We start from the raw sequence: 8751 nt of genomic DNA on the forward strand, positions 1-8751 counted from the left end.
TTGGGGTTGGGGTTGGGGTTGGGGTTGGGGTTAGGGTTGGGGTTGGGGTTAGGGTTGGGGTTGGGGTTGGGGTTAGGGTTGGGGTTGGGGTTAGGGGTGGGGTTGGGGTTGGGGTTAGGATTGGGGTTGGGGTTAGGATTGGGGTTAGGGTTGGGGTTGGGGTTAGGATTGGGGTTGGGGTTAGGATTGGGGTTAGGGTTGGGGTTGGGGTTAGGATTGGGGTTGGGGTTAGGGTTGGGGTTGGAGTTGGGGTTAGGTGCTGGCAGAAGTACCTTCATTTCCTTCTCATTCTTTATTTAAAATTTTTAGCAATCATACTAATTGTGGTAAAAGTTCAACCAATTTTTCTAAGGAATTTCTCTAATTTATTTTTCAAAGATGATGTCCAAGTACAGGACATTTTAGTTTTCTATGGTTCTAAATGCTGGAGCATGAGTTGTCCCCCCCTCCCCAGTGCCTTCCTTCTGAACGACTGTACCATGATGACCCATGATGGAAGAACACCACATCCATTATGCCTCAGTATGTTCAAATTCAATTTATCATTGCTCACAAACAGACTTTCATCAGTCTGTTGTCTTGCTTGAACTAATTATTTGATCTGTGAGAATGGATGTAAAAGGTCAATTGCACCTTGATTCTGTAAGATGAAAATATTTCATACACAGAGAGAAAAGTCAGTTCTGTAGTATGAGTTCAGAGCGCTACTTCTAGATGTTCTACCCTAACTGCTTAATCCTTACACTAATCCCTTACCCTAACCCCATACTCCTACCCTAACTGCTTAATCCTTACACTAATCCCTTAACCTAACCTCATACCCCTACCCTAACTGCCTATTCCTTACACTAATCCCTTACCCTAACCCCATACTCCTACCCTAACTGCTTAATCCTTACACTAATCCCTTAACCTAACCCCACACCCCTACCCTAACTGCCTATTCCTTACACTAATCCCTTACCCTAACCCCATACCCCTACCCTAACTGCTTAATCCTTAGACTAATCCCTTACCCTAACTGCTTAATTCTTACACTAATCCCTTACCCTAACCTCATACCCCTACCCTAACTGCTTAATCCTTACACTAATCCCTTACCCTAACCTCATACCCCTACCCTAACTGCGTAATCCTTACACTAATCCCTTACCCTAACCCCATATCCCTACCCTAACTGCTTAATCCTTACACTAATCCCTTAACCTAACCCCACACCCCTACCCTAACTGCCTATTCCTTACACTAATCCCTTACCCTAACCCCATACCCCTACCCTAACTGCTTAATCCTTAGACTAATCCCTTACCCTAACTGCTTAATTCTTACACTAATCCCTTACCCTAACCTCATACCCCTACCCTAACTGCTTAATCCTTACACTAATCCCTTACCCTAACCTCATACCCCTACCCTAACTGCGTAATCCTTACACTAATCCCTTACCCTAACCCCATATCCCTACCCTAACTGCTTAATCCTTACACTAATCCCTTACCCTAACCTCATACCCCTACCCTAACTGCTTAATCCTTACACTAATCCCTTACCCTAACCTCATACCCCTACCCTAACTGCTTAATCCTTACACTAATCCCTTACCCTGACCCCAGACCACTTACACTAACCCTTGCATTTGGCTGAAGGGAGAGAATGTAAGTCCAAGTCAGGGAGCAGTGTGTTTCTTCATTAGATTAGTTCTTCATTAGATCAGTTCTTCATTAGATTAGTTCTTCATTAGATTATCATAAGGAATGTTTCCAAAGTAACTCTTGGTTGCTTGGGTCTGTCATAGTGTGATCCTCATGGTTTAACTTCCATTATTTGTCATTTTCACAATTAGCTGGCCTCAGTCTGCATTCTACTTGAATGATGACATGCAGTTTCACTTAACTTGAATTGTTAGAACATGTCAGACGTGGGGTATTGAGCACCCAGAGTTTCGTAGGAGACTCCCTGTCAACATGCTCCCCATTCTGTTTGGTCTGGTCAACACAATAACCTCACAGCTGATGTCTTGGCTCTTCCTGGGACAGTCGTACCTTCCTTACCCCTTAAGACGCTATGGGTGTATGGAAGGGCATGTCTGGGTGTTATGGCCAGACTCAGAATGGTATTGACTGAGTTTTTAGAATGTAAACATTTCAGACAGACAGTCAGAGATCAAGACATTTGTGTTTGTCTTAATCACGCTGCAATATTTGGAGATACATTTTAAAGATACATACAGTAATATGCTGCATTTGGGTAATTGAAGACAAAGAAGAATATATTACACTTGAATGGACTTCTAAAGCACAAAAATTGTTGCACAAATCAGCGAGGATGCTGTTCATTATTGTTTGACTTCAGCTGGTGAGCGCTTCCGTTTGCAGGGAGACTGGGTGAGGAGGGTCAGGCTGGGTCCTGTTGTCAGGATGATTGTACAGCAGTAGACTTTCCGGTTCTGTATTTAATGCCAAAGGTAGATGTGGGTTTAAAGAATTATCTGAGGCTTATCTGACAGGATGGGGCTTGTTGTCTCACACCTTAATAAATGATCTCATTCTTCACGGTCATGGGGCAGTCTCACCATGGGGCACTCTCACCAGTTTACTACTGGACTTGAACACAAAATCCAAATTCTTATTTTTAAACACAATTATGTCTTGAATGTTTGCCACACTGTAACAGGCGTTTTTCTGGACTACCATGGCATGTTGTAGAATGCTTCGTCAGGTCCTGTTGGACTTAATTGTGTGAATGTTTATGAATGTTTGGTTTGAGGCAAGTACCAGTAGTTCTTCAAATAAAACGTGTCCAGCCTTCATGATTAAACATAACATCCCCAGAGATACATGAAACTATACTGCAAGATTTACATATTTATAAATGATGTGTACTGGGCACTGAAAGGCTTGAAGCAGTTGTGTGTTCTGTTTTTGGAAAGTTGGAAAAGGGTTTAGTATTAGCTGTCCGTGAGGTAGTTCCATGTGTGATTATAAATGTTGGGCAAGTTATATTTTAACTTTTGAATAAGGAATGATTTAAGGTCTGGATTTAACTTGCAAAGTCCTTAATGCCTTCATCTGAGGGTTCAAACACGAACAGCACCAGCAATGATAATGTGTCAAACTTGCTTCCAGCGAACAGCCAGCCAATAGTTTTTTTTTTTTTTTTTTAACTGTATAATTATTGCAAGCTAAAATTACATTTTATATTACTGTGTTAGAAGCTCAAAATAAAGTCCAGTCTACTGTGCGCATTGTGCTGTTCTCAGATTTGTGGGGGTCTTCCTCTCTGCAGTGTTACACATTTCCTGAATGTTTATATTGTGTTGAGTAGAATGAAAGGCGGCCCAAGATGACACCATCTGCCCCATTATGGTCGTACGTCCTCTCCACTCGAATGGGCTTTACCCACAATGCACTTTTGTACATCTTGAATTTCGCCATTAAAGAAAATCACATTGGTTTATCCCCACTCCCAGCGTAGCTGAACTTGGGTAATTCTTGGATGTGGGCTGAGACAGCACAAACATGTAGACCATGTGTCTCCGAGACAAGAGAGTGGAGACATGGACACTTTCTTTCCTGAGGTGATTTCTTCTGTGTCCTAGAGAAGCTGTTACCATAGGCTCTTGAGTAGGAAGCAGGTGATGAAATCCCATACTGACCCCCGTAGACTGACCCCCATAGACTCACCCCCATAGGCTCACCCCCGTAGGCTCACCCCCGTAGACTCACCCCCGTAGGCTCACCGAACACTACAGCTACACAGACAGTTCTAAGACTCAATATTAACAGGATCCTGAAACAATTCAACCCAGCTTTAATTAAATGGGTGGGGACATTATTGGGTGAACAGTCTGTTTGCCAAATGATAAGAAATTAAAATGGAAAAGTGTCAAAGAACACTGGAAATGTTTAACAGTGAAGATGGCTGCTATCTACTGGCAACTGAGCGTAATCAGAGAGTAACACTATTTTCTTTCAACTGAATTAAATGTAAGCATGTATGATTTTAAATGTGGATCAACAATATAGCTGAGACTGATTGTTTCTTCATTATCTATGTAAACCAACTCGTCTCTGTATTCCTGTGTGTGATGATCAATCCTAAAGTGAACTGAAGATGAAGATGGGGATGAAGTTTGAATAAAACTGCTTCTGTATTCTGCATTCACATTTTACTTCAAATGTATAATAGTCAAATGATGGTGGGAACTAAATTATAATTAATGTTGTGATAGAAATGCATCTATGACAAATAGAAACGCACATGTTCCAATAATCAAATTTCTCCTATATTCTGGATCCAATTTGCATATACATCAGGTAATTTGCATTCCTTTTGCCTGTAATGTATCATAGCATGTCCCAGCTATGGTCTTCTTGAAATGTTCATAATTATTGTTATAGTACAACATAGTCAACATGGTAGGAATATCAAAATATCTTGTTAAATGATCTGAAGTGCATTCACTTGATATTCCCTGTGGTATTAGCTACAAGACTGTAAATGGTGTTAACAACTAGTATTTTTGTAAGTTTACAATGGTTCTAATTTCATAATTCTCTAGATATTATAGATTATCTGATTCATGCTTATCTGGGCATCACTTGCTCAACAAGTTTAACACAGTGCAGTTTACAACTAGAGCCCAGATACTTGCTGTAACTGACAGCATTCATGTTTACATTAATGTCCCAACCAGAAACTGCTGAAACAGTAAATCTAGTACATAAACAATGCATTAACAGATGCACAGGTTCAATTGGGATTATAATGAATACTGCTTCTCTGTTTTGACCACTAGGTGGTGGACTTTCCTTTGGAATTCCAGTGAGTCGTTTGTTGTGGTGACCCTGTGAAGCTGGCTGTGAGGTTTTAGACTGATGTAACTAGGGAATTTGAGTTGTTAACATTTCCTCTGCTTGAACTGTTGAAGTCCGTTGTTATGAGGGAGATGGAGAGAAAGCGAGTAGTGCATATCTGTGTTACGTGTGACCTTTCCCACGTAATATGAAGAAAGGAAAGACACTAGAGTGGATTCATGAGAAACATTATAGTGCATCCTTCGATGTTCTAGTCCTGTGGCCCTGCAGTGAGGTGTCTGATCCAGAGAGGAGGTGAAAGGTGAGTGGTGCATCTGTACACAAGACTTCCAGCAGACATTCGAATTACAGATGGATAGCTCAGTGAGGTGAAGAGCCTTCCGCTACTGTGGAGTGAAGTGTAAAGTGTGTGACAGTTGTTGTCACAAAGCAGCTTTATAAGTGTCCGAGTCCAAGCCCCCAGTGAGCAAGCCAAGGGAAAAACTCCATAAGGACATGAAGAAGAAACCTTGAGAGGAACCAAGACTCAGGGGGGGGAACCCATCCTCCTCTGGCCGACACCGGTCACCATGACAACAATTTAAAAAGAAAGAAAAACAAAGAAAAGATGTGAGGGATAAATAAAGTCCATCTTGGTGTAGATTTATAAACATGAGTTCTTTATATAATTCCTGTTCAGTCCTAAACGTCTTGATGGTTGGTAATGTTGGTCATAGCAGAGGAGAATTCAGGGCGGTGAGAGGGCCCAGTGTAGTGGGTTTATCCATCATCCACACTGGTTAGTCAGGACAGTGGGTTGGTCATATCTGGTTAGTCAGGTCAGTGGGTTTATCCTCCATCACACTGGTTAGTCAGGACAGTGGGTTGATCCTCCATCATATCTGGTTAGGCAGGAGGTGGCCGGCCCAGGATGGATCTCCGGAAAGGCTTGTCTCTCCTCATCTTAGTGTTCCTCGAGTAGGCAGGCAGCCATGTGGAGAAGATAGAACAGGGAAAATTAGCTCTGTGTAAGGACATATACGGGACAGATGAGATTATAAACATTTCTGGAGTGTGGCAGCAACTCTGGCATTAAGTTAAACTATTACAGCCTAGCTAAAAAGGCAGACCCAGAAGGTAACATAGACTTGGGAGCATTCTGAGACATTAGCATCCATCCACTGCACTGTCAACAAACTTGAGTGACCACAAGCAGTGACAGGATGACAGCACCAGCGCTCCAGTCTACCATAAAACCCTTCGCCTATGAACCCCTGGATCTGTACCTTTATCTAAGGGGGCTTATTAGTTACCAAACGCTAAACTTAATAAGTGGGTTTTCAACCTAGACTTAAAGATTGTGATTGTGTCAGAGTCCCGGACGCATTCTGGAAAGTTATTCCAAACCTGGGGGGCCTTATAAGAAAAAGCTCTTCCCTCTGCTGTTACCTTATTAATTGTTAGAATTAATAAGAGGCCAGCACCCTGTGATCTTAGTGGACGTGGGGGTTCATAATAGGAAATAAGACTATAAAGTCAATAGAAGAATTTTAAAATCAATATGGAATTTAACTGGTAGCCAATACAGGGCTGATAGGACTGGTTTCATATGATCAAAATTTCTAGTTCTAGTCAGAACTCTGGCTGCGGCATTTTGAACTATTTGAAGTTTATGTAGATTCCTATTTGAACATCCTGACAGTAGTGAGTTACAGTAGTCTAATCTGGAGCTAACAAAGCCGTGCACCAATTTTTCTGCATCATCCTGTGATAATGCATTTCTTAATTTAGCAATGTTGCAGAGATGTAGAAAAGCTATCCTAGTATTATCTATGTATTTATCAAATGATAGGTCAGAGTCGAGTATGACGCAGAGAAAGTGTAATGGGGTAGTCTGTGAGATTTAGCATTAGATCTGGCATTTTCTGTCTTGTGGCCTTTTGTGCCCAGAAGGAGAACTTCTGTTTTGTCCTCATTAAGTTGGAGGAAGTTTAGAGACATCCAGCATTTAACATCCCTTATGCAGGCCTCAATTTGCTTCCTACTACATGTCATCAGGTTTGGCTGATTTATAAAGTTGAGTGTCATCTGCATAGCAGTGACACCATGTTTGTTTATAACTATGCCCAATGATAGCATATATAAAGTAAATAATAGTGGTCCTAAGATAATAATAATAATAATTTTTATTTGTATAGCACCTTTCATACATACATGTAACTCAAAGTGCTTTACAGTATAAATAAAAGAAACATTAAAAGGAGATAAGACAAAGACAAAAAGACAGAAGAAAATGTTAAAAGAAATTAAAGATAAAAATATTAAAATAACATAAAAAGTAAAAAGTGAAGTAAGTAAGATAATAAAAAGTAAAGTAAATAAGATAAAACTAAGATGGAGCCTTGTTGTGTTTCGGGACACACGTGCTGTCAGAATTGCTACATTCTCCTGCTAGAAATGAGTTTTCAGAGCCTGTTGTCCAGGACTGCACAAGGAGCACCAGAGTGTGTGAGTGAGGGAGTATCTGCATAAGGAGCACCAGAGTATGTGAGTGAGGGAGTATCTGGGCAGTCATGGCCTGGTGGTAGGGAACTGGTCTTGTGACCGGAGGGTCGTGGGTTCGATTCCCAGACCTGAGGCCATGACTGAGGTGCCCTTGAGCAAGGCACCTAACCCCAACTGCTCCCCGGGCGCCGGGCTAGGGCTGCCCACCGCTCTGGGCACGTGTGATCCACAGCCCCCTAGTAATCACTAGTGTGTGTGTGTGTTCTAACTGCACAGATGGGTTAAAAGCGGAGGACAAATTTTGATTGTGGTGTAAAAATCACAATTGACAAAATATGGCACATTTTTTTTACATTACATTTATCTGCAGAAGGAGCACCAGAGTGTGAATACCTGGCCTCGTTGGGTCAGGAGAACGTGATCTGAAAAAAAAACAGGCACAGGAGGAAGAGAAATGATCAATGACCAAGAGTGAAAGGAGAGGAGGAAGGAGAACACAGTAGTTCAACCTTCACCTTGGCCTGAACTCATTCTGGGAAGATACAGAAAGGCCGACTTGTGTACAGACTCATACAAACCACAGAACCCCTGATACTGTCAGCTTGTGATCTTACCCAGTCTCGTCCTGGCTACGTGCTTCAAACCATCCATCCTATTAGGGGTTATTGAGCCACCCCACCACACTGCCCGGGTCAGGGAGCCAAACTGGTGGTCACCATGAAGAGAAAGGTGGAACTATTCTACAGCCAAAGTTATTCCTAGAACTATTGGATTAGGGCTGCATTGTAACACACACACACACACATTTTACAAGATGGCCTGAAAGATCTTCATCTTGCGTAGTTCTCCCTGTAGATCCACTCACAGCTCTGGTTTATGGCTCTGAGTTTAGCAGAGAGGGTGAGGAGTGTGAGGGTGAGGAGTGTGAGGGTGAGGAGTCTGTGCATCAGGGCTGGTTTCTGGATCTCCACCTCCGAACCATTGCTAAGGTCTGAGATATGCTCTCTCCTGCTGACAGTGAAAAACTTGTCCATGCATTTATCACATCAAGGCTAGATTATTGTAATGCAGTTCTATCTGCTCTTCCAAAGAGCTCTATTTCTCACCTACAGCGTGTTCAGAATGCTGCTGCAAGGGTTCTGACCCACAGGAGAAAGAGAGATCATATTACACCTGCACTCCACTCACTGCACTGGTCACCTGTCAGCTTTAGAATAGATTTTAAGGTTCTAGTCATGGTTTTTAGATGTCTTCATGGTCTTGCTCCTCTTTAACTCAGTGAAATGATGGTTAGATATGTTCCAGTCAGGTCTCTCAGGTCTTCAAACAGTAATCTACTGGTGATTCCTAAAAGCCGATTAAAGATTGGCGAGGGTGCTTTTAGCCACTATGGCCCAAAGCTCTGGAACTCTCTTCCTGAAGAACTCAGAGGCATTTCATCCCTGCACAG

This window comes from Brachyhypopomus gauderio, chromosome 17, assembly GCF_052324685.1.
Source record: "Brachyhypopomus gauderio isolate BG-103 chromosome 17, BGAUD_0.2, whole genome shotgun sequence".
In the NCBI taxonomy this organism is placed as follows: domain Eukaryota; kingdom Metazoa; phylum Chordata; class Actinopteri; order Gymnotiformes; family Hypopomidae; genus Brachyhypopomus; species Brachyhypopomus gauderio.